Here is a 26,973-nt window from a genome sequence, read left to right as displayed (position 1 = left end):
CTTGCTATTAAGATGTTTGCCAAATAATCTATGTGTTTTCTTTATTTTTCCAAATGCTAGTTCTGGCAAAGATCAAATTTAAAGCACAATTTGAGAAAACCTTCACAGCTCTCCCAAAGATGCCCAGGTACCTGCCTAACCATTTACTCCTGAAGTCTGCTTTTGTTATACCTATTCCTCACTCAACATCTCCTTCTTCCTCAAAAGATTTTTTTTTCTGTGTTCATAAGGTCTGATTTGTGAAACACAAACTGATGTGGAGAGTATTCAGTATATAGCACCTCGTTTAGTGGGAAAAGTTGTTGCATTTTTAAATATCTCTTTATTCACGCATCTTTAGGATTTATCAAAAAAATGCTAACTATGATGAATCTTTTACTCTTACAAATGCAACAAGAGAACTCGGTTCAGTCTAAAAAGATATCATTTTACTCATTTTGAATTATATACATCATATTTCTATACTATTCCTGTGATACTTTAATCTGCATATCCTACTTTTATAATTGAAAAGAAAAGGTTATATAACTAAATGAATTCCATTTCTTTTCAAATTCAGATTAAATTCATATAGATACAGACTACATGCATGGCTAGTTGGATTTTAATATAAAACCTTATGATACCACATGGGTACCTCCATTCTACTTTTAAAGCCAAGGGCTAATCAGTGTCTAATTTCTTTGAATCTTTTACTTCAAATACTTATACTATCTGCCCCAGACATGCTCCAGACTGTGTATGTATTCCCCAACAAATCAGGAAATCTGCCTTTGTCAGTTATACAACAATGATCCTAGCCTCCAAGTCTAGCGCCATTTTTGATTCATTGCTTACCTTCAGCATTCACCCATTCACCTATCATCAAGCCTGTATTGACTACCCACTAAGTGTCAGGCTCTTTCTGTCTCCGGAAATTTTCAAACCATTTCCCTTTCTGATTTCCATTGTTATTCCAATTCAGGTCCCTTTCACTTGTCACCTGAATACCATCAACTATTGCTTTTCCTGAACTTCTTTGTTTTACCCACTCCCTTGCCACTCACCCCAGCAGACATCAAGCCCTTAGTTGTTCAATAATATCTTGGAAATGTCTCCTTCCTAAAGTCATCCTACCACCCAGAAATAAATTATACTGGTTTATATTCTACTGCCTCAAATCCAAGCTCATTTAATTATTAGATATTTATGAAATATCTGGTATACTTTTCAAGACTCCACAAGCAGGCCTCCTGTCTTTCCAACCCAGAACCTAGCATGGGCTCCATCTGACAACTGTGCTCCTCTATACCTTCTCCTGTGCCCTTTCTTCATTTCTAGCCCTCTCTGTTCTCCTTTCCTTTAAATACTTCTTTGATTGTTTTTTCTGATAATTTTAAACTTGGCAGATGTCACGTTTCCCTGAAAAACATTTAGTCAGTTCAATCCAGTTTCATATCTATTCTTTACTGTCTAGCACCATTTTCACCAACCCATTTATAAGGGCTTTCAGAGAACAGTCCGTGTCGGATTCTCTTCTGTAACTTCTTTGGGGGTGGCAAGACTACTATGCATGTAGAGGACTTTAACTACTTCAAGAAAAGTAGGAGCAAACAAATATTATTCATGATGATTGAATCTGAACTGGTAATCTCCAGGAGAAAGCGTGTCTTCTACAGGAAGTCATTTGGGAAGGGTCAGATCATATTTCAAGAGCATTTGACACCCACCCAAGATAAGAACTATTCCAGTAGATAAGCATGCTGGGTATGAAAACACATTTTGGGAGCTTTTGAGCTACAGTACTTCTGATTACTTGCCCATTCCAGGTCAGAAGTAACCATAAATGTTTGAATTAATAGAATCAGTGGGATTGTCTAAAATGTTCCCATAACTGGGATCTTGGCCTGGACTCCCAAGATGATTTGCAAGTGCATACCCTGTCAATATGTTTCTGGAGAGTCTAATGAAAAATGCAGAAATAAAAGGTAGAAATTGTGTTTCCTGCTTGGCTTAAATGAGGGAAAGTTTGAAGGGTACGAGTTGCTTCGTCCTTGGCCATGAGACAATCGTATCAGAGTGTTCTGTTTTGTTCTGGCTGGATAGTGTCTACTTATCAAAAGCAGGAAATTGCATTTTAACGTGGATCTGTAGGATGCCAGGGAGGGGTTGGTCTGGTTAGGAGGGTGGAAGTGGGAGGAGTAAGGCAGAGAACAGTCAGTACTAGACAGTCACCAGGCCTATAGCCATCAGGATGTGGGCAGGAATCGAAACTGTATTTTTGTGTAGAGATTGAGGAGTTATTTTTCTGATCTAGAAGAAACTCCACTAGAGAGCTGGAGCCCTCTACCAGCTACATAATGTGAGTGCTGATTCAGTTAAAGCCCTGAAGAGGAAATAAACAGCAAAGTCGTCTGATACCAGATTACAGGCATCATTGATATTGAGATAGGAATATCTACATGCCGTGAAAGAGCTTGGGGGGGAAATGAAGAGAAAGCATATTTTGTGAGCAGTCTTTTGTTTATGCTCAGTTTATAATGAATGTGGTAAGAGATTTGAGGACTAATTTTAGCTAATGAAAAGACAATGAGAGCTATTAGGGAATTTTAACATACAGGAATATGAAAGCCAAATCACATTTATTCACTCTTCTGTAAACAAAAGCAAATAAATACTAATTGGACATTTAGCAATTAAAATTTGATCTAATAGCATGCACAGAACTACTTGATTCTTACCTTTTAAGAAGGTGTTCAAAAAGCACGGGATTCACTCATTAAAAGATGTGTGTGCATGAGTGTGTATGCCTGAGTGCTTGTGTGTGTTCCAAAGAAATGGAAAAGGCAAAGATGATCTTCAAATATAAAACACTCAGCAAATAAACACACACACACACAGGAGGAAATGTGGAATTTGTTTGAAAGCAAAACAGCATGAGAGTATTACTAAAATTACAACTAAAAGTCTAACTTGGAAGTTGGTCCTCTTTCATTCTTTTATCTTCCTATAGTAACTCAGCTCACATTATAACTAACTTTCTGACATTATGTGGTAATTAGCAACTTAAATGCACACAAACACTACTGTATTTTTCCACATCTCAGTTTCTTTGCTACTTCTTGCCTTTGTACAGTAGTCTTTCAATAAGGAAACCTCTAGAGTGAGGTTTGTTTGTTTTTGTTTAATTTTACTGTAGTTGATACTCCATCCTCTGTAATAACATTAAAGGTTTGCAAATCAGAAAATAAACCAATTCAACTAAAGGTTTATCTTCATTTGGAAAGTCCTGTGTTTGAGAATGATGTACACAGACTTGGAAACAGATATTTACTGGATAGACTTTCTATATTATATTTGATATAATCATAAAAGCTGAAGACATTTTAAATGTAGAGCTACAAAAAAAAGAGGGAGAAATTTTTAAAGAAGCAGCTTCGGTGTCATTTTTAAAAACCTCAATGCTTGTAAATTTTTTTAATTAAAATGATGAAGCAAAAGACTCCATTTTGTATCACAATATTTACAAAAATGAGGCTGATTTTTTTTAAGAGTTTGTCATTGGAAGTGCCTAGGCTTTATTTACTTTTTATTTACTTACATCCCAAGCAGCTCTGGTTAAAACATAGTTAATCTACCAACTGCAATTAGCCAACTGTCAAAGGCTCAACTTCCAACCCACGACAAGCTTCATTTAACCGATTTGAGAGGTGGAAGTTTGGATGTTTTTTTTTTTTTTTTTTTTTTTTTTCCAGGAAGGTGGCTTGTTTCCTTATTTCCTGTCAAGAAAGCCAAGTTCTGTGACCTATGGTTAAAAGGGATCTTTGTAATTAAGACAGGGAGTCTCCAAGTGAACAGTTCGCACAGTAGGAGGAAAAATTTAAAAAAAAAAATAAAAGGAGGGGGGAGGAGGCTTGACACCACTTAACGAGGTCATCTGAGCACGGCCAATGCGGGTGCAGCCCGCCGGCCACCTCTGCTGCCATTGGTTCTGCGTCCATCTTATGGGGCGCAGAGTCTATTAAGACCTTGGCTAGTGGCCTATCGCGGGGCGGTGCTCCCTCCTCGCCGCCTGCGCAGAGACGACCAGAAACCGATCAACCGTGTCATATCAATAACATTCTCACACCAGGTTGTGTAAATTGATCTTTTACAATTTCTCTCGGTGACAGTCTCTGTAACCAACAAGATAAATCATTCCTCCCGTGGCTTTTTTATTGATTGCTGAGACCTGTATAAAAATTACACTGCTCAAGCTGTGAAGTGCACATCCTCATAAAAGAAGACTTTTTATTTACAATCAAAATATGTTGGGGTCCAAGTCAAGTGCACATATACTGCCTCAAAACTACAAAAACAGTGAAATTTAACAGACTCGGAGAAAACAAAAAATTAGAAAGAAATGCACCCCCCCCCCCAGCCTAGCCCAGCAATCACAAATTTCAAGAATGGGCATAATATATCTCAAATTGAGACCATTATTTTTTTAATCAGAAAATTTTTAAATATTTTATTTGAAGATTAACAGTTACCTCACCTTTATCACCATCTGATAAAGATGAGACAAAAAGGGGGGGCACAACTAAATGAAGTCTTTGCAATGGAGTTCAATAAACCAATACAAATTGCCTCATGATTATAATCTCAGTTCTTGTTAATATATTAAGCATAAGAACCTAAAGTCCTTTTTCTTTGACACACAATCTTTGATATCTTAGACAAATCACATCTAGGGCAACACACACCTCAGGTATGAAACCATGTATTTTAAAGAAATTTAATTTGCATTATTTAGTGATCCTAAAAATGTCTTTAGTTCTGCCTTAAAGAACAATTAAAATTTCTGGAGTGCTTAGAATTTGTTGAAATGTTGTCAAAATACAGACAATTGATATCTTTGTATATTTTATGTAAATAACGTCTTGGAATACAATCTTTCATTTCTTTTCAGTTCTAACTTTATATTCTACTAAAAGGGATAAGCCCATTTGCAATGCAAAAACAATGTTGGATGAAAAGTTTTTAAAGTGGAAAGTCTGCATTTTACCTCTTAAACGTCTCAAAGTTTTCCTTCAGGTGCCCAATTGGGAATCTCCTACTTATAAATGTGGTTGCTCCCAGAGGCAGAGACACCACCTCCTCTCCAAAATCCTTTTTTTTTTTTTTTTTTTTTGCAAATTGCAAAAGAAAACTGTGAAATATTTTTTTTTGCATCATGTCAAAAGAGGAGTTCATGACGTTGATAAAGAGAATTACCCTAAGTTATCACTGCCCGAAAAGCCACTTTCCATGCAGGTCCTATAGGCAGGTGCTGTGTTTCAACTCAAAAAGCATTTCACAGACCTAAGAATCTGAGCATAGCCTTTTGTATACATCTAAGAGAGAGGACAGAGATAGTCCTTTTTGTCCATTCCCCTTGAGCCTTTGCCCGGTTCCTCTGAAGCTGCCTCTTTATTTTGCAGGTTTAGAGAAGGCCCTTTCAATGGAACAGGCCAAAGAAGGAGGGGGAGGGAGAAGGGTTGTTTGGACCCAATGTCCTCACTGTGAGACCGTGATAGTGGGTTGGTGCTAAGATACTTTCATTGAGAAAATAAATAAATAAATAAAGCAGCACTGAGCAAGCACCCTGGGAGCAAAGAACATGGAAAATGAAAATCTGCACTGGCTCAGGATGCAAGGTTAGGAAGGGGATTGCTGCACGCGGGGGTGAGAGGTTACGGAAGCGGCAGGGGCGTCCTCCTTACGAAGAGAGTATTTGCAAGTGCTGATCGCCTAGGACTGGTTCTCAGCTCGCCCGAGCTTCTTTGCCGCCTCCTCCACGTGGCCACGTCCCAGCTCCCGGCAGGACTGAGTGCAGCCGGTGTTTGTATCTGCACGATTCTTGCGCCCGGGCACAGAGCCCCCACTGTGCCGGGGCTCGCCCACTGTCTTTGGTTCTTTGTAACTCTTGATTGAGTCCTTTGTCGGGCTTTGTGAATTCCTCTATCCAGCATATTTCCTATGGGTATTGACCGTCACCAGCAAAAACCCCGGTGCAAGCCACCACTGGCCGCGAAGGGCGTGAGCTTTAGCTGGTTTGGGGTGTTTTGAGTTTCAACCCCCCTCCCCGCGTGGGAATGCCAGGTCGCGGCGCCCCACTCGGAGGCACATCCTCTCCATTTCTCCTCGCCTGCGACCGTGACACGTCTGTGGCCGCACATTGTCAGCGATTGTGGGAAAGGGCCGCGAGCCTTTCCGCCGCTCTGGGCCGCCCCTAATGAGGGAACAATCGGGCTACACGGAGCTGGCGGCGGGGTCAGCGCGGCGCCCGGCACAATGGGCGCGGCGCCCGAGCCCCTGACAGCGCCATAAATTGGCTGTGCAAAGCCGAGCGCTTGGTGGTCCCCCCTGGAGAAAAGACCCGCCGCCGACAGCGCGAAAAGGCGAGTCCCGGAGCCAGTGGCGTTGTTTTTTTTTTTTTTTTTTCCAGATCACCTTGTTGGAACTTAGCGTAGCAGAGGTCAGAGGAGAGGGACAATAGCAGGGTCCAAGGGTGAATCCCAGGAGGGAAGCGGAGCCCGGCTCCCAGGTCGAGCAGAATGAATGGGGTGGGAGCCGACCTCGGGAGCCCAGAGGGCCCCCCCTTCCAGTCCCGGGTCGGGGGCCAGCCTGCCGGGTCTCAGCTGGGGCCCCACCCCTGCCCTGAAGAGAAAGGAAAGGTCCCAGCTTGTAAAAGAGATGGCTGCTGCTCCCAGTCAGAACTTTGGGTGTTGTTTTTTGATTTGTTTTTGTTTTTCCTTAATTTCTTCTTTTCAATATATTTTAGTACAGATCTTGTCAGGCTGGGACAAGATAAAAATCACTATATCTGGGTGTTCCTTTCAAAGGAAGATATATATGTATGTATCAAAGTATCTGGTGAAATGTCTTTATTTTAAACCACAACAGTTTTCTAAAAAAAAAAAAAAATTAAGAGAAATAAATGATATAAGTAAATAATACAAAGTTGTTCTTTTTGATTTTATGTAGCCTCCATATGGCATCTCTGAGAGAGAGAATAGGAGGAAGGAAGCTTATTTGCGGTTTTAAATGAACTTTAAACTTGAAAAATTGCATTTAATAATGTTTGTGAAAATAACATCGATATATGTAGCCAGATATCTGGTTTTAATAGGCTGATTCGGGAGTTTCTGTCTACTTATTGTAGGCTTGTTGCTGCCAAACTCCTCTGTTCATCGCATCCTCCTAAAATTCATGAATCTCAACGAAATGAGCCCAAAAAGTTGGTTGCTAAGACATGGTAACTGTTTATGTTTGAAATTGTGTTTGTTCTAGTTGGGATAGGAGGAGTTTCTATTAAAAAAAAAAAAAAAAAACATATCCTTTGGAGATCAGAAAGTGACCCTTTGGAGGACACAGCATCAAGAGAGTATAAGACAGTGAGGAAGCTGAGTCATTTTCCCTGTCCTGAGAAGCCCTCTGCTCAGCACTGAGCACTTGACATCCCCCCAACCCTGCATCCTCCTTTAAGGCTTCTAAATCACAAGCAACTGCACACAGCTCAACCTTGTTGCTAAAAATGAAAAGAAAGCCCATGTTTGCAAAGACTACCCTCCCAGATCCCTTCTTGGCTAGAAGGGGGTTTCCAGTGCTCCCAGCAGCAGGGTACGGGTTGTGGGAGTAACACCCACTTAAGGTTCCCTTACCACAGAGGGCAGTGACCCCAGGGATAAGAAATGGGCAGAGGGAGAAGGGCCAGTAATGTTATTGGCTTTACCTTCCCCCACGTGCCTGTTACACCAGCTCCCATAATAGGGCCCATTATTGATAGCATCTCCTGGACTCTTGTTGGGTAGAGAGGGGTGTGGCCCCAGAAAACAGTAGTGTCAGGTGGGAGGGAACATGGATCATGGGACTCAAATGGGTGGCTAGCAAGGCAGAGAGGAGCTAGGGAGAGGAAAGGAGGTATCCTTACATAGAAAAAGGCTTGAACCACTTGTTTTAGAGGTAAGCTGAAGGATTGTTTGCTTGATCTGTATTCTTTTCATTTTTTTCCCTGAAATATAAAGCCTAGAGTTGCTTGAACCAAGGCGATGTCTTATTTTGGATTTTTCACGTTGGAGAAAGAATACTGTGGGATGAGAAGGAGAAAAAAATGTAGCTCTCAGTAGCCCAGTCCCAGGAAGCAATGTGACCCAATACTCTTTATACAGACCCACGAAGTTAGATAAATACATATCTAAGAGTAATTCCTGAAAATGTGAAAAGAAAACTTACTCCTGAGGTAAATTGGATCGAGTCACTCTGTTAACCTGATTAACCTTCCAGCACAGGACGGGGCTTCCTGAGGGTGGGTAATAATTGCTAACTTCTCAGGGCAGAGTTACTGAGAAACCATTTGGAGATACAAAGAACATAGTATATGTTCTAAATGAGAGCCCTAAATTAAGCAGAATAACAATTATGTTCACCTAATTTAAGTTATTTCCAAAGATTTCTGTTAAAATGTTTTTTCCATAAATCGTATAGAAAGAGAAGTCAAAAGCATATCTTTCAAACTGGGATGATAGGGTGATCACTCATAAGTAGAATTCCAAATAAGACAAACACAAAATTTCTTTAAAGTGAAAAGTGAGGGAGTCAGACAGAGGAAAGGAAGACAGTATTTTCCAAGTTAGAGCCTATTATTTCTGTGAATATGATATTTTCAGAAACATACCTAAATGCAGAATTCCCAAACTCCCCCCAAAAGTTTATGTTGAAAACAAGACTAGTCTATACTACGTGGTGAAAGGAATTCCATTCTGTTCTCTACTTGAAGCTGGAAAAAAAGTCCTTTTCCATTAGCAACCTGTTATTTCAACGTTTAATAATATTGCTATTACCTCGAGTGGTTTAAAAACAAAAGTTGGAGTGCCAAAATAAACTTGAATGATATTTTGGAATTAACATCCCTACAGACCTTACGTTGTACACCGTTTAGTTCCTCTAAACAAGTCAAACGACTGAAATCACAGCACTTATTTGTGATATTAATGTCTTCTTCATCCCCCATTATTTAAACAGATGTGAGCGTAGGAAAGTGCGTGGTTTTCCTGTTCCATCTCCCATCCTCTGAAGGAAAAGACCAGATAAATTTCTGGATTCCTCAATGATTCCATTCAGATGTTTCCCGTAAAAAGCCTGAATGATTTCTCTGTGTCCCCTCCATTTCCAAGTTGTTGGAATAATGCATTTAGAAAGAGAGGGAAAAACAGAATAAAAGGAATTTTATTCTAACCTTGCATTATAAGCAATGTCACATGTTCTTAAAAAATTGTTTGTGTAGTGAAGGGATAATAAAACGTGGCATAGGGAAGAAAGAAAATACAGCCTGGAGGCCCTGCTGCTGACTGTGCGGAACAATAGGCAGCCTCTAAGGATTCTTGCCTGAAGTCCTGGCTCTGCCATCAAATCACAGTATGCCTTTGGGTAAGTCACTTAACCTTTCTGGGTCTCAGTTTCCCCATGGGCAGAATGGCAGTTATTATAATAGCCCTCCTACTAGTATTTCCCAAAGAACAATGATTACAAATGAATGCGAATCATCTTGTGTGTGTTGAAAATGACATACCAGTGCTGAGAAATAGCATAAGCTTGTAGTTCACAGTATACTTTTCCAGAAACAGACAAATATTGCCCACATGGAATGATAACAGGCCTTAGGGCCCACCAAGCAAATCAGAACCCAGAGAATCCTTCAAAAAGAATTCATGCTGAGTCCTGGGCCAAAATGGTCAAGTGGGAAAGGACAGTTAACTCCCTTAAAAAAAAATATTCAAAGTATTGTCAAAAGTGACTTTGGTATAACAAACCACATGATATACCTAGTGTTAGTCTAAAACAGTTATAGAAATATTGGATGGATATTCCTTATTTTCCATGTGGATGGTAGGTGTACAACTTAGAAAATATATTTTGTATTTTAAAAAACAAGCAGGATGTTTAGCATTTATGATGCATCTGACCAAAGACAGTTTCAACATAGTCTTTAAAGGGGATGGGAGGACATGTAACTAAATATATCTATAATGCTTTACTTTCTTTTGGACCCAAGCTAACTAAGGTCTTTATTTTTACCATATTTTTAAGAAGAAGTCGGAAAATATTTGACATACGACAACCTGTACTTTTGCAAAAGTTTTACCTTTGAAGAAGCAAAATGTTCAGATTTAAAGACAAGCAATGAAAGTTATATTTAAAGGCACATTTAAAGTCATATGTGTTTTTATATAAAATCTCAGCAGTGAGAAAAAGGACAAATGGAGAGCATATAATATAACAATAAAAGTTTAGTAGCCCACATATAGACAGAATTATCAGGAATTAATAAATAAAGATGAATAATTCAATAGGAACAAAAGCACAGTTGAAATGACTATCAGATTCTCGGATGAAAATGTATTTAACCTCTAATAAACTAACATTGAAATAACCTATGCCATGCATGGGGCAGTAGATGAATACATTGATACTTTACTTTCTGAAGAAATTACCAGAAGAAACTATAATACGCTAGTTAAAGTGCTATTGCTTTATTCCAGCAATTTTGCTTCTTGGAGTTTGTGGTTTAAAAAAAAAAAATCATCATCATCATCATCATTGTATCATAAGATTTAACTAGAAAGGTGATTATTACATCATTGCCTTTTGTATTGTACAAACAGAAGCAATTCTAAATGTGCAACCATGGGGCCATTGGATAAATAAACCATGTATGTGCATAAAACACATTGTTACATAGCAAATAGAAAAGGATGCTGTGAAATAGAATAATCTAAAAATGAAAAGAGGATATTCAAAATGTGTTAGATGCAAAAATACACAAGAAACAATACGCATGTGTGGTTCTATTTTAAACAAAAAAGGAGGACCTATTGGGCAAGAAAAGCTAGTCTATGCTTCGCTATAACAAAAACTCAAAAGTTCAGGTGGCTTGCGACAACAAAGGTTTAGTGCTCATTCAAGTTCCACTTTGGGGACAGCAGGCAGTTCTGTTCCATATCTCCTCACTCTTGACCCAGAGGTGACACAGTCACTGTTTCAGAACTTGAGAACTGGACTCCCCCCACAGCAGCCACTTGGCACACTGACTACTTAAAATGGGGCTAGTGAGAACTGAGATTGCTGTGTTAAAAATATACCTGATTGCAAAGACTTTGTCCAAATAATTACAGAAATACTAAGAGACTGTGCAACGTCTCAATCTTATAATACTGATTTCACTTAAAATGATAATATTTTGAATATAATAGGCTATAGAAATGTATTATTAAAATTAATATTACCCTGTTTTCTTTGTTTTTGAAATTAATTCTATCTATTTCTTTTGTTACTTGAAATTTTAAAATAGCACAGTAGCTTATGTTTGTGTGAGCCAAAGTCTTTTAGTTTCTTGGCCAGTGCAACCAAAAGACCCAGCCCCCACAACTGTAAAGGAGGAAAAGTTTATTTGGGGCCTTGCAGTTTCAGAGATCTTGTCCACAGAAGGCCAGCTCCACTCCTCAGGGCTCAAGGTGAGGCTGAACATCATGGTGGAGGAGTGTGGCAGAGGGAAGGAGCTCACGTGATGATCAGGAGTAAAGGGAGGCTCCACTTGCCAGATACAAATACCCCATAGCCATGCCTCCAAAGCCCGCCTCCTCCAGCCACACCCCACCTGCCTCCACTTACCACTCTGTTAATCTCATCAAGAGATGAATTCACTGATTGGGTTAAGGCTTTCACCACCTAGTCATTTCCCCTCTGAACCCCTCGCACTCTCTCACATGTGAACTTTTGGGGGACACCTCAGATCCAAAGCATAACACAGTGTCCAGTGAGTCTTGAGCTGGCATCTAAATGCTCCACCTCCTTGGCTGGAGTTAGTCACGTGACCCCACCTAATTACTGGAAAGCCCAAAAAAGCAATCCCGAAATGCTTGCAAAAGGCAGCCAATGGGAAACAGCTGGTGAATAGTCCTAATAAATGCCACGGGGGGGGGGAGAAAGAAAGAGGAATGGGAGAAAAAGAGAGAGAACACAATTTTTAAAGACTATATTATTTACTTGAGAAACCCTTGGGACTACATCCAAGATTTAAGCAGTCCACCTCTAAAACAGTGAAACTGCTCCCCGACAGCTGAATGAGAGAGAAATGCCACATGTATGAAAATATCATGAGCAGAAGGCTGGTAACACGGCTCAGAGGTAGAGCACTTACCTACCCCGTGTGTGGTCGCGGTTCCATCGCTAGCGCTGCAAACAACAGCAACAAAAGAACACAAAATCTGTGGACAAAAAAAGAAATAAGGATCAGCAACAATTCCGAGGAAAAAACGAACACACACACACAAACACACGGACGCACAAATTTGCAAAAAGTAAACTTTGATTTGCTATTGAGCTGCATCTTATCTGTGCAACTCCATGTACTGAGCCCCACGGTGAGGAGTAACAGGGATTTGTTGACTGATCAGTTGATGGATATTTTTCTCCTGAGGGAAGCTGAGGGGTCCGCAAGTGTTTGTGTGCACAGATATGTCCATACATATTGACAAACCTGGATTTTACACACTCCGAAAGCTTGGTGTCATTACTGCTGAGTGATAAGATCCCCTGTGATTTTTAAATCTTTTCTCTTTGCATATCTTTATTTGCAGATTATTTACAAAAAAAAAAAAAAAACAATGTTCAAAATTACTTGTCATGCCTGTTGCTCAGGACCGAAAATAATATGTGGTCATACTGATTTTAACTACAGGAAGAGGCAATAGTAGAGTGTGCTTTCTAGAGGTGGACTTCCTGAGTTCAAAATAGTGGCAGCATGACCACCCTTGACCTTCACCTCTCTTGCTAGGTTAATCCACCTGAAAGATGCGGGTAATATCAGTGCCCACCTCGCAGAGTTGTGTGTAAAACTTTAAAGGAGATTAGATATGTAAAGAAACACCACCCAAAGAAACCTTTCCTAAATGTTGTCTACTCTTACTGATTTCTAGCCCTCTTTCAGTTTTCAATTTTAAAATGAAGATCAGAATCAGCGGAGACCCACTCCAGGCTCCAGCTGATGTTTGGAGAAGCATCATATCCCCTTCATCCTGCTCATTACTTCCCTTTGAAGAACTCTAACTGGGAAATGCACTTATTTCCCTCATGTCAGAACAAGCCATTGATTTGTCAGGAGAAAAGTACAAAGACTTTCACATTTTTGCTGCTCTGTCTCCTGAATTTAACACTCCACTTTTGATTTTAAGAGAGCAAAACACCATTTGGTGTTTTAAGAGTGAATAAAATATATAAAAATGAGAATGGCTTTGACTACTTAATATCAGTGTGAATGAATGAACCTAAAGAAATGAAATTCTGTATACTAATGCTTTCATTTTAAATGGTTTTTAGCAACCTCAAAATGAATAGACAATTTTGTTTCATTCCCTTCAAAATTACAAATTAATATTTTTAAGAGACGGCGTTAATAAGCATTTGAGTTGAAACATATTAAAAACTATAAAGGTTTCCTCCATGTGGCTCCGAGTTTTGCTGCATAAAACTGACAGAGTTGTCATAAAAATAGTAATATCATGCAGTACTATATTTGTATTCCTCAGTTCAATTGCTTTTTATTTTCTAACTGTAGGCAACTAAGACATGCCTGGGTGAAGTTTCCTAAGAACAAAATAATTAACCCAACATTTATCCAAAATGCTGAACTTCCTTGCATAATTCTTCAAGTAAATATCCTGCCTTTGATGGGGATGTACAAATGGTTTCAACCTGAGGCTTAAAAAGTTGCCATAAACTATACTGATTAATCAAGAACACCTTGTAATTTGTTGCACTTGAAATGTAGCTACCTAACTTCCTGAATGTTTTAACAACACACCTGTAAATTTGCACAACCAAAACTCTACCTCCCAGAAGTTAAGAGATGGTGCCAACAGTCACAGAAAGTACGGGAAGGATAAATCTCAAAAGCTGTTTCTCTACCCTCTGCACCCTCAAAGTGAAATCAAGAATTAAAAGAGATTGTAGATTTGGAGCCCAATTTAAAAAAAAAAAAAAAAAAAAAAAAAAAAAAAACACCTTTAGGCTTCATTGTTTTACTAGTTGGTGTTTGTTTTTGTTTTTTTTTAATAGAATTTTCTAGTCAAATGTTTTAGTTCTTTGTCTCTTTTTAATTTTTAATATGGGTGGTCTTATTGTAAAATTCTGTTGAGGTAACATATACATGCTTGCTCTAAAATGCAGATATTAAGGGATTTTATTCATAACAGGCTAAATTTGTCTCTTGTGAAAGATTAAAAAAAAAAAAAAACACTTTAAAGTTGATGAGTCCATGATTTTAAGTAAAAATCCTCATTCAAATGTGATTGCTTTATCAGTTTAACTCTGGTCAGAGTAATTTGTGTTCTTTCTATATATTACTCCAACTATAATAAAACAGTTGATGCAAATGTGAAATTGTTGCTACTGCGGAATATTTCCAACCGTGTAAGGTTGTAATGTTAAACTCTCATTCAAGATCAAAATTCCACATATTTGCAACCTGCAAACATCCAAAATTCACACTTCAACATCTGTGCGGCTGCCAACTTCAACTGCAATCTATATCTTGCTTTTACAGAAATGGAACAGAAAAAAATTTGAAGTAAGTTACATGAAATATTTACCAAATGTTTGCTCAGCATACATCCTATTAATTGATTACACTTAAAAACTGCATGAAGGACGCAAAACCCCTCTAGTTTCAGGATTTTATAGCAGGCAGCGGCTCATATACTGAAAGCATGCCCAAAATGTACAGCATACCCAGTTTCAAATGCAAACGCTGAGGATTTTTTTCATCTACAATATGTAGTTTCTGTAACTTCCTTTTATGATTTAACAGAGATTTTCTAATAATGTATGTTTCTATATTCTTAATAAAACTCTTATCTTCTTAGAATCCCTCTCATTGAGGAAGTCCAAAGTTTCTATCATATCAATAAGCTAACTTCAAATTAAAGGACTTCAAATTATTGTATTGCATGCTTTTTCCTTAGATCTTTTCTTTTTTTTGGTGTGTGTGTGTGGGGGGGGGGGCTACTGAAACTTCCAAAATGATTAGTTATATACCTTCTGCACCCAAATCTCTAGGACTCACCACTGACTATAAGATTTTTTGTTTTTTCTTTTGTACTGGGGATTGAACTCAAGGGCACTTGACCACTGAGCCACATCCCCAGCCCTGTTTTATATTTTATTTAGAGACAGGGTCTCACTGAGTTGCTTATCACCTCACTTTTGCTGAGTGCTGGCTTTGAACTCGGGATTCTCCTGCCTCAGCCTTCCAAGCCTCTGGGATTACAGGTATGTGCCACCGTGTTCAGCTTCCTTAAATCTTTTTAACATAGTTTAACTAATTTTTTTTGTTTGTTTGTTTGTTTCTGCACCAGGGAAAATCAATATGTGAACCATATTGTGAATGATTAAAGCACACACCTGTTTGTCCATGCACAACCCAATTTCTTTTTAGATTGCCTTTATGGCTTCTGTTATTCTGGTCCCTCTGATTTTGGGAGGAAAGAAGGAAAACAATAGGTATTGCAGGACAGTGGATAAAATGGTAGACTGCTGAGTCACCAGCTAGTTGCTGACTCACGTGGGTAAAGGAATTACAAGTTGCATATGAACACAGACACCAGGTCTTCTCTGACAAGCACCTGGTCACACACGTGTCTTATTCCCTTTCAGGACTTACACTGTACTAGCCTCAGTTTCCATAGTTCTGTCCCCTGGAATTCTCTGTTTTCTGGTCCTGTCATTACAGAATCCAGATTGGAGCTTTCTTGTCCAACATCTCATACTTCCCAGTGTGTTTAAAGGACCTCATTCAATTCTGCTGTATAACACGTAATCTTGATTCTTCCAGTAAGTCTCTGTGTTGCCCTTAACCATGTAGCCTCTCTGAGCTTGAGTCTGCTTATTTTTGCAAAACATGAACACATTATAATAATAAATAACATCTTCATTATTATTTGATCATCATTACTTTGTAAATTCCACAGCATCTCACTGGCTCGGATGAGTAATTTTTGTATGAGTGAGTACAACACAGGTGGGATCTTGAGACAAGTATGTTACATCTAGATGCAAAAGCTCTGTGTCTTCCAACAAAGTTACAATGAACTTGACTGGGACGTTGAGGCTTGAAGGGTGAAAAGCAATAGGAATCCACAGGAGGCTATGCATTTAAGTGTGGAAATTCTTTTCAGGAGTAGAGCATTTATATATCTGATGTGCATTTTTTATTAAGCACCAATTAGGTCCAGTTGGGCTCTAATAATACAAAGATTTTTTTTAATGTTTCTATAAGAAACTCAGACACAGTATTGGTAAGGGAAAGGGGAGAGATGTAGATATTTAAACTAAGAGAGTACACATGAAAATAAATGCTATGATACAGATTTTGAGTACGTACTCCGGAAGCACAAAAAAAGGGGAGGGGGAGAGAAAATCATTTAAGTGGAAGGAGGTGGTGCAGATTTGGAAAGCCTAAGGACTCTGAAAGGAAAAAAGCTATCAGATCTTTAACTAGCATCAACTACTATCATTGATTCAGCCTGCTTCTTACTAAGATAATTATGAAGACAAAAAAAGATGAGAATTCATACTTTCACCAACTGTAAGTTACAGATAACAAGTTACAGCTCTGAGCCATAAAGCCAGGGGTATCCTGGCTTTTAACGACTAAACTATGCCGCCTCTCAGTCTAATAAATGATGGCATTCTGTTCCAGCTAAGCTTATTACACAATTGAGACACTAGGAGAATTATTAAATTAGAAAAAGCATTTTTTTCTTCCAGAAAATCTGTAAATAAAACAATACAGTGAGCGTTTTTGTTGCCAAAAATTTGAGTAATGATTTACTGCATCTTTTAAGGAATTGCCTAAACCATGTGGGGTTTTTGCCCCTTTTAATTGGTAAAGACTAATAAGGCACCAAGGGGTAGCTATTATCTGTCATTAAGTTCCCCCTTTACATTCTCTTCCATGTAGAATCCTGGAATATTTCTCAGCCAGGTAGTCCCCAAAATGAGTGCATAGATTATGCTCCTTAGGTGTGTATGGAAGAAAAGCCCCAGAGGAAATACTCTAAAATGCAGGATAAAAATTTAGGAATTTTTTTTCCCCTTTGAACTTTTTGATATTTTCCATTTCATCTTACAAAGAACAGCTATTTCTTTAATCCAATCAAAGAAATAGCATGTACGACTGGGATTTTTTTTATTCCACATAATTATGATTTTTCTTTTTTAAAAGGGGTAGGGGCAGGAGCTGTCAAAGTGACAAACAGGAAAAACTGGTGACTGTTGCTTTATCAGACGATTCATTTTCCCAGATTTTCTATAATAAGCTTGAACGTTTCCAAAAGAGACTAACTATAATGTCATTAACTTATTAAGATCAAGTGTTGATAAGCAATCATGTCAACAGAGGAGGGAAGCCCAGAGGGGTCTGCCACCAGAGGAAGTGGCCCTGAAATGCAGCTGGTCAGAGAAAGACTTGGGGCTGAGTGGGACTAGAAGTCCTTCACTTGAAGGATAGGAAAGGATGGGGCTGAGACACTAACTGAAGGTCTCCAGCCTGGGACTAGGATGCCTCTCAGATGACAGCTGCCTCCAAAAGGCAGCGAAGCTTGAATTTAAAAAAAAAAATCAAAATTGGAATCTGGAACAAGGGATGGACAAACCTTATATGACCATGAACTGGGTCCAAATCAGTGTTGACACTCCCAGTGTCTCCTGTAAATGACAGGTAAGAGTCCTGTCATTCCAGCTCATTCTCCCAGAAGGTTCAGCCCCCTCTCTTTTTCAGGAAGATAATTTCAGAATTTCGTCGGCAAATGTATTTATGGTGTTTTTTTTTTTTTCAGTCAAAGAAATAGCTCATTTCACTTAAGTGAAAGGCCGCTTAGTCTAAACTCACCTGAATTCATACAACAGTCTGTAATTGAAAACTTCACTGTCGCCTGGTAGGAACTGGACTTCCTGAGGGTTGTGCCAGGAGCGATTGGCCCCAGACAGGACGAGAATTCCATAGTGCCCTTTATTACTGGGTTTCAGTATTTTCCATCTCCAGCCCTGGTAAATACAGGGCTATGAGAGAAAAAAAAATTAATGGGAATATTTTCAAACCTTTGGAAAACTTCGGATTTGATATTTGGCAGGAGGGCTAAGAGGTTGGTTAAAGAAAAAAGTGCAAACGCTCAGAACGTTCCTGAAGATCGAGCTGGAGTCCAATTTACTCCGTTCTCTTTTCACACTGGAGCTAGCAAGGTTGCATTTTTTTTTCCTGCTAACAACTCTCCCTTTATTCTATGGAATGTTTAATTTGCCCTTTGAAAGAAAGTATGATTTGTTCCATTTTTCCATGTGCAATTTCTATGCTATTTACAGACTAAGATAAGAATCAAGAAAGATTCATGTGCCAACAGCACAAATTCAAGGCAGAGAGAGGAAATCAGAGTCCTAAGCCCCAACTTGGAACGTCTTCCTAGCTGATTGTAGTTACAGAGCCTTCCCCCGCTCCACGCACTCTTCAGAGGCGGTGATACACTATGTGCTAACAGGGACGATTATCCCAAGCAGCCATTGAATCAAAGCACAGTCTAAACCAAAATCAAAGAGTGTGTTTGGCGCTGCATCACAACTTCTAGAGGATGTGATGAACAAAGCAACCAAAAACTTAAAAAAAAAAAAAAAAGTATAGTGTTAGTCTAGCCAACCCTTATACCTGACGGAGGAGAGTATGCTTTGTAAGTGCAACATACAAAGGACCTAAGTTGAAACTAATCTTTTTGATAAAACAGATCATGTTTAACTAGTCTCTCCTCTCTCTCTCTCCCTCTGTTTTAATGGAAGTACCAAGGGCTGGGCATGTGTGCACAGTGGTAGAACACTTGCCTAGCAAGTACCAGGCCCTGGGTTTGATCCCCAGCACCACAAAAAAAATAAATACATACATAAATAAATAAGATAAATGGATGTAGACTAAAAACACTCAAACTTGTAACCAAAACCAAAGTGATAAGCAAAGTAAGCAAGTTATGAGCAAAACCAGTTAAATGTGATTTTAAAGCATCATTGTGTTAAGCTGAACTCCTACTGGGCCCTGTTTAGGTGAGCGTTGCCTTTTTCTCTCTCTCTTCATATCTCAGCTATGGGCTGTCTCCTGGATTTTCCCCATCCGGAATGATTTGCTTTCTATTGCAATCTGTTCTCAGCTGTCTGACCCAGCACAAGTGCCCACGGAGCTCACTCCTACCGACCACCCCACTCCCCCAGCCACTTTTCACTCTGAGCATGTATGGATCTAATCAGTTCTTCATAGCACAGAGAAACTGCTTCTCATCTTCTCAGACAAGCATGTTAATTGCCATTACACTCACAGGCAGAATGTGAGTTTGCTTTTTTCCCCTGCTCAGTACCTCCGCCTCCATGCAACATGAACTACAACCTCCACCCCACAGAAGGAAGTACAGTGCACATTCCTTCAAACAAACAAACAAAACCCACGGCTTAAACACACATGCACACCCATATTCACTTAAAGTGCACCATTACAATGATGAATTTAATGCATTAATACTAACCTGGTGAGTTAAAGAGCTAGGTGGTAAAAGGGACTGAACATATTGGTTAGAGGCTGGGGGTGTGATTCAGTGGTGGAGCATACAGGAGACCCTGGGTTTGATCCCAAGCACTGGAAAAATAAAGAAAAGAAGGTAGAGAGAGAAGACAAGGAGGGAAGGAGAGGGGAGAGGAAGGGAAGAAGGGGAGGAGGGAGGGAGAGGAGGAGGAAGGGGGAAATATTAGCTAGACCATCTGGATGTAGGAGGACAGCATCTTCTCAGATGGTCGACCTCCCTGAAACACAGGTACCCCAAATCATCCTGTCACTGGTTTCTTTCCCTGCTGTTGATTCTTAGGCCGCAGTGCACGTTGAACAAGAAAGAGCTTCCTCTCACCCTTCTTCAAATGTCAAGAGTAAATTCTTATATATGAATTATGTACTCCAAGTCAGTACCCTGTCATGAGATGAGATTATAAGGCCTCCTTGGTGTGGATGTTGTCAAACAAAATAGAAAGAAGACTCCCAAGAAAGAAACTTTTATCTGGGAGTTAAGAAAAGGACGGCAATCTATTAGGACACACACACACACACAGGCTGGGGTGGCCACTGGCATGGCGAGAGAACAAAGGAAAGGTCGAGGATTTTATGAGCACAGAGGGATCTATACAAATTATTGTGAAAGAAAGTTCATTGACATTTTTTCTGTGCTCATTGTAGTTAGTGAGCTCTGATTGGTCAATGGGGGACCTCACTATATAAAAATAGTCTTAAGATCGTAGTCGACTACTGTCATGTATAACTAAAAAGAACCAATAAAGAAAAGATCATAGGGCTGGGGATGTGGCTCAAGCGGTAGCGCGCTCGCCTGGCATGCGTGCGGCCCGGGTTCGATCCTCAGCACCACATACAAACAAAGATGTTGTGTCTGCCGAAAACTGAAAAAAAATAGATAAATATTGAAAAATTCTCTCTCTCTCTCTTGAAAAAAAAAAAAGATCATAGTCGACAGTTTCATCAGCAAATGGTAAGAGGAAAAAATGAAGTGTTAAAGGTAAGACCAGTTATTTGGCTGTATTAGGGTGGTTCCTGAAAGAACCATTTGTGACCTAAACATGTTCTCCCTATGACCTCTCATCTCTACTTTAGATGGGAAGGACACAGTGCTTTCTACTGGCGTGATCAACTTCCACAAAGCCACAGCTCACTTCCAGTTCTTGGGGAAATACTATTATTACCCAACTCAGAAGAAAGGTGAAAATACTGAACTATTGAGTAGACAAGTACTTCCCATTGATAATCGAATAAACAGAGTACCATTTATGAATATTTTTAAATAAGTAGAGTATTTGTTATAAAATGACTGTCAGTGGGGACATTTCTCTTCTTATATTTCTACCTCCAACACTTTCAAGTTCATTTCAGTCTTCTGGGAGTAGTCACCTAAAGGAAACCTGCCCTAAAGATTTTGTCACTGTCACCAAAATACCTGAGCCAATCTTAAAGGAGGGAAGACTGATTTGGGCCTAAAGTTTCAGAAGTTTCGGTCCATGGGGAGCTGGCTGCATTGCTATGAACCTGTGGTGAGGCAGAAGAGCATCTTGGTGGAAGGGTAGGTGGAAGGGTAGGGCAGAGGAAAGCTGTTCAGTCATGGCAGCCAGTTAGCAGAGAGAGAGAGGGAGACGGGGTGCGGGGGAGAAGCTGTGGACAAGACAAATCCTTCCAGGGCACAAGCCAGTGTCCCACTTCCTCCAACTAGGACCCAGCCCCTACAGTTTCCACCACCTCCTATGCTTCATTCCGTTATGATGGATTAATCCTTTGATGAGGTTAGTGCCCTAATGATGCAATCGCCTTCTACAAACCCCACCTCTGAACACTGCTGCACTGGGAACCAAGCCTTCAACACGTGAGCCTCTGGGGAAGGTTCAGATCCAAACCATAACATTCTCCAACATCACCCAAAGTTCACTCATAGAACAAAAGCAGACAAGTTGAAAGTGTTATAAGTTCTCCTGTTACTAAGAAGCTGGCGATCTTCAAAATGAGCTCTTATATGGTACCCATCCGTGGCCAGGGATGATAAAATGAAAGAAAAACTCTCCCATTGCTGCAGAGAATGTGAATCAGGGCAGACATACTGAAGAGCAGATTGTCCACATGGATCAAGATTCTTGCAAATGTTCTTCTCCTTTGCCCCAATAATTACATGTCCCAAGGGAATGATCAGAGAAGCAAACAGAGAATAAGTATAAGGATGTTCATTGCAATGCTATTTATAATAGCAAAAAAAATTACCAGGGCCTAATTAACCAACAATAAGGATTTGGTTAAGTAAATTACAGTAAATCCATAGAACAGAATGCTCTTCGGTCACTAAGAATCATGTGTTCCGAGGGTGTAACATGGCTCAAGGAAATACTAAAAAGATAAAGCTGAGCACATTAAATGCAATGCAATCCCAGTTTCATAAATACTTACACGGGCATATAATATGTGATAGGTGTACATAAAAAGTGGAAGAAATACAAACTACATTGATTGGATTTACTAAAGCCCAAGGAATGAGATAAAACCTTTACACAAATTTTTTTATTCCATCATCAAAATAATTCATTGGTTGGGTGCTATTTTAATCTCTATTTTAACATGAGAAAACCAGAAGAAAGAGAGATTAAATTGCCTAAAATCACTCAGCCACTACATTAAGTAGCCAATATTTGATCCTACCTAGACAATCTATTCCTATGTAACACAGCCCACTGTGTTGTTTTATGGGTTATTTTTTCCTCATATTATTTTTGTATTTTTCCAGATTTTTTCAATAAACATTTTACTTTTATGACCACACTTTAAAAGGTTTTTAATGGTGTGCAAAATGAGAGTAATTGAGCATAATTATTGAAATTAAACTATTATATTCTTATTGAACTGAATGGAATATTTTCGATTTGTTAAAAGCAGAACACAGTATTACATTTTATTTTTGAGCTATTCATTATTTAGATTCTGAAAATGCACTACTTGCTTGGCCTTTTTTTATATTTTGCCACTTTCATATTTAATATGGCATTTTCTGAAGCAGGAGAGATGCATTGGTGTAAGAATATGTTAAAAGACAAGTAAAAAATACAGAAAGAGATCTTTCTAGGTGTCTTCAATCATCTTCATGGAAGGTAAGGTCAACTGCTCAGAGTGAGGCGGGCAGGGGCAGAAACTGAAGTCAAAGAAAGTAAAAGATCTGAGTGAAATAACCGCAGCAGTATGAGCCAATTAGAAGCAAATAAAGGATGATGTATTGTCATTATTAATAATGGTAACAAAGTATACAATAAAGAGGATATTGCGGCTCTGTGGGCTCCCACATGAGGGGTGGAAGATAGAGAGTCTGGCTAAAGGGTAATCAGTTCCTCCACAGAGCAGTGTGGTTATGGCCGTGAAGACTGCAACAGGCTGAAGGAAGGAGTGTATGCCTGGAGCTGCTGAGAGGGGCATTCTGAGTCATAGGCCCACATGGTCAAGGGCATGGTGGCCAAGAGAACAGGGCAGGTTTAGACAATTTGTAAAGTGACCTGAATGTTAGAACTGCCTAGTGTCATGGAAGTTACGAAGAAAGAATCTAGAAATGGACACTGGGAATCCCTAGGGAGGGGAGAGATCTCGCACACAGGTTCTAGCATCCTCTAGGAAGACGGCTGTGGTCCAGAAGGTACTCACTGGTCGCCATGAGCTACCATGAGTTTCTCCCAGGTCTGGAGTCTGGGAGCCCAAGACCCAGGTGCCATCAGATGTCATGTCTGTAGGGAGTCTACTTTCTGATTCTTGTTTAGCCCCTTCTTACTGCATCCTCTCAGGGTAGAAGGGGTGGGTGAGCTTTCTGGAGCCTCTTTGCTAAGGGTGCTAATCCCATTCATGAGGATCCCATTGTCATGGCCTCATCACTTCCCAAGGTCATGACCTCCCGATAGCATCACCTTGGGGATCAGGGTTTCAACATTCAAATTTTAGGGGCTCATAAACACTCAGAACATAGAAGAGGGCTACAAGGATATTTTTCTCCTTTATGCCTCTAAATAATTTCAAAATTTTCTCAGAAAACGTTTTAAAACCTCATTAATGGCTCTCCATCTCAGTCCACCACAATCAGCCCCCATATGACCACACCCATCACATTTCTTATCCCTTTTCTTTTCTCCCACCAGTACACATGCATACCCCTGTGCGTGCATGTACGTAATTGCTGCCTTGATCTTGTTCCTGATTCTTGATCTTTATACCACTGGTAAAGTCCAACGCCCAACCTCTGATCCTTAATCATTGCATCTCAAGCACATTTCAAAGCCCATCAAAAAAGCAAACACCTCCCTCTAGCTTTCCTCCAACTTTCCATGGGGAATAATTTAGCAAACTAGTCTGTTGCTCTATAGCACCTCAAATCTCTTTTCCATTCTCACATTCCATTCTATACAGATTTGCGTGCTCATAGCTTTCTTCTACCAAAACCTAACCCTCTCAGTGCCCAGAACGCTCTCCTTTGTATTTCTGTATCTACTTGCCCCTGAAACTCCCCAGGTTTGTAGCACCTTATGTCTGCAGTATAATAAGCATGCAACAGATATTTATTGAATCGATTTGAAATTGTATCCTGGGGCACAATGAGAAGGTTAATATCCTTCTTTCTGTTTGGCTGATGACCTCTTGCACGTGGAAGGCTGACCTCCCTAGGAAAATGAATGGAAAAGAAAGCATCTTTAGAGAAAGCAAGAGGCCAGTTGTGTTAAAAATTTGAATCAGACGATTAAAAAAAAAAATGTGTTTCTGATCTATATAGGTTCTGCCCACCATGAGGCATATAAAGATTCCAGAAGACAGATCAGAGTCTGGGGAAAGGGGACAATATTGGGACTATGAGGGCAGCTAGCAGGACAAAGAAATATGAGTTCCAGCCATCTTCTCTAACACAGTACGAGGTGCAGAGTGGGATGAAAATGAATACGAAGGGTTTGGATGCAGCTCAGTGGCAGAGCACTTGCCTAGCATGTATGAGGCCCTCCCTTTGAGAAGAAGGAAGAGAAGTAGAGGGAGAAAGAAAGAGAAGGAGAAGGAAAGGAAGGGGAAGAAGAAAAGGAGGAAGACGGTCATGAGTATAAGAGAAAGAGAGGCATCTGTCGGGGGTCTTAGGAGATGATCAAGTCACTGGGAAGAGAAATTTTGTGGATATCAAGCCCTGTTTCAACCCAAGCACATCCCAACCTGCTGACAGCAGACTCCAGTGTAGGAAGGTACCACCTTCTTGGGTTCAGAATTCAAATCTCCTAACCAGTAGGAGGTTAACGAGAATCGCAGACAAAGTATTTAAATCCAAATACTTAGTTTTATTTTCCCGTAGTCATTTCCTAACCTGATTTTCTTTAAGCAACCCGTAGTCACTGCATTCACTAAAATTTCAAGGGAGAAATCAAGTCATACAGAGCATTTCTTTCTACCTACTATGTAAGACACACAGGGACTGAATCCTAACAGTAATATCTTACGGTGTCCTGCAGCTAGTACTGGGGAGTCTACTAACCACACTAACATTTTCCTAGAAAGCTACAGTTTTAATAAGGGATAATTTAACGTATTCAATATTGCCTATTTATACTCATGTAAACCAATGCTCCCAGAGTAACCAAAGTTAAAAATGTTAATATAAACATTATGCCTCTTTTAATTGCAATAGACACATTCCTAAGTAATTCAATTCCAACAAGACCCCTTACCAATAAACAAAAAACACATTTTGGGCGGCTTCCCTATCCAGCCAAAGCAAATGGCTTCCACAGCAGGGATCAGGGAACTGCCCCACGCACTCTGTGTTGTGAGGCCAAAGTTGTGGTTGCATACCTGTGGGCTGTGAGGGTCAGACTTAGAAAGGTGTAGAACAGCTCGAACTAAATGGTGACCTCACCAGAAACCTTTTGATACTTTTGGAAGAGAAAGGGTCCAGACCATGTTCGTGGAGGCAAATGCTATAACTTGGATGTGTTCTCCAAAGTTCAAGCATTGGAGACCCGGTCCCCAATGCAACAGTGTTGGAAGGTCGGACCCTTAAGGGGTGCGTAGGTCATGAGAGCTCTGCCTTCATGACTGGGTCAATACCATCATGGGAGGGGAGAGGGTTAGTCATAAACGCAAGTTTGGCCCCTTCCTGAACTCTTCCTCTTCTCCCCCTCTTGCCCGTCTCCCTTCCATCATGGACTGACATAGCATAAAGGCCCCCACCAAATGTTGTCACCAAGCTCTTGGACTTCCTAGACTTCAGCACATGAACCCAATTAATGTCTATTTTTCATAAATTACCCAGCCTGGGATGTTCTGTTATAGTAGCAGAAAATGCAATGAAGACATTTACTGAATGTCAGACAGTCATTGAAGCAACCAGTTCCCCTTGACCAACTAGAATCCAGACAGCTCACACAGCAGAGCTGGCCGAGTGGTCGGCTCCATTGTCACTAGGAATCGCCAAGCTCAGCCTGGGTGACTGGAGTTAATTTGGATCACTTAACTAATATGCAATTTCATAGGAATTTGTTCTTATTAACCAGCTGGATAATTTGATGTGACGTGATGGTGTACCCACATAGAAAACTGAGAGGAATTCTTGCTGTCAATTAGAGACTGTTTGACTTATTACAATGGATTTCCTTTCTCAAGAGTGAAAAAATGTTTTTCCATTGACTTCTGTGTCTATGTGTTTCAATTTGGGTTTTAGTTCACTAATTTCCAGACAGTGACCATAAAATTGGGTTTTTTCAACCTTGAAGAAAAAAAATTAACAGTGAACTCATCTCCATCACATACCCAAATTGCTGAGCTTAGAGAGGACAAATATCTTGAAAGCATCATTTGAGTCAGCAATTTTGGGCACTATATTCACCCTCCAACACCTGGTTTTATTCGTGCAATACTGATACTTATACTTTAAGTATTTGGATTTGCTTGTTTGTTTTGCTTTGGATTCCAAAATCATGCAACATTTTGTTTTTAAGGAAGTGCAAATGGAAAATAGTAGATGTTGCTTGCCACTTGGAGATTTGTCCTCCTTCAACACACACTGGATTTACAGGGGCAGATAAACTTTTAATGGCGGGGGGCGGGGAGGGCACCGCTTTGGTAAGTTGGTGTGTCCTGGTTCTCTTTTGAAATTTACCTTAGGAATGATTTCCTTTGTGGTAGAAAGAAATATCATCACATTGAGTAACACTGTGCATCAATGAGGTTTTGGACACGTTTCTCTAAACTTTGGGGAAAGAATAGTAAACATGATAAACATTGATGCTATAGAAGCCATGGTATTCTTCTAAGAGGTCTTCAATCAACACTGCGTGAGAGTGTGTCTC

The sequence above is a fragment of the Marmota marmota genome, unplaced genomic scaffold (assembly GCF_001458135.2).
Source record: "Marmota marmota marmota unplaced genomic scaffold, marMar, whole genome shotgun sequence".
Classification (NCBI taxonomy): domain Eukaryota; kingdom Metazoa; phylum Chordata; class Mammalia; order Rodentia; family Sciuridae; genus Marmota; species Marmota marmota.
This window is presented reverse-complemented; position numbering follows the sequence as displayed.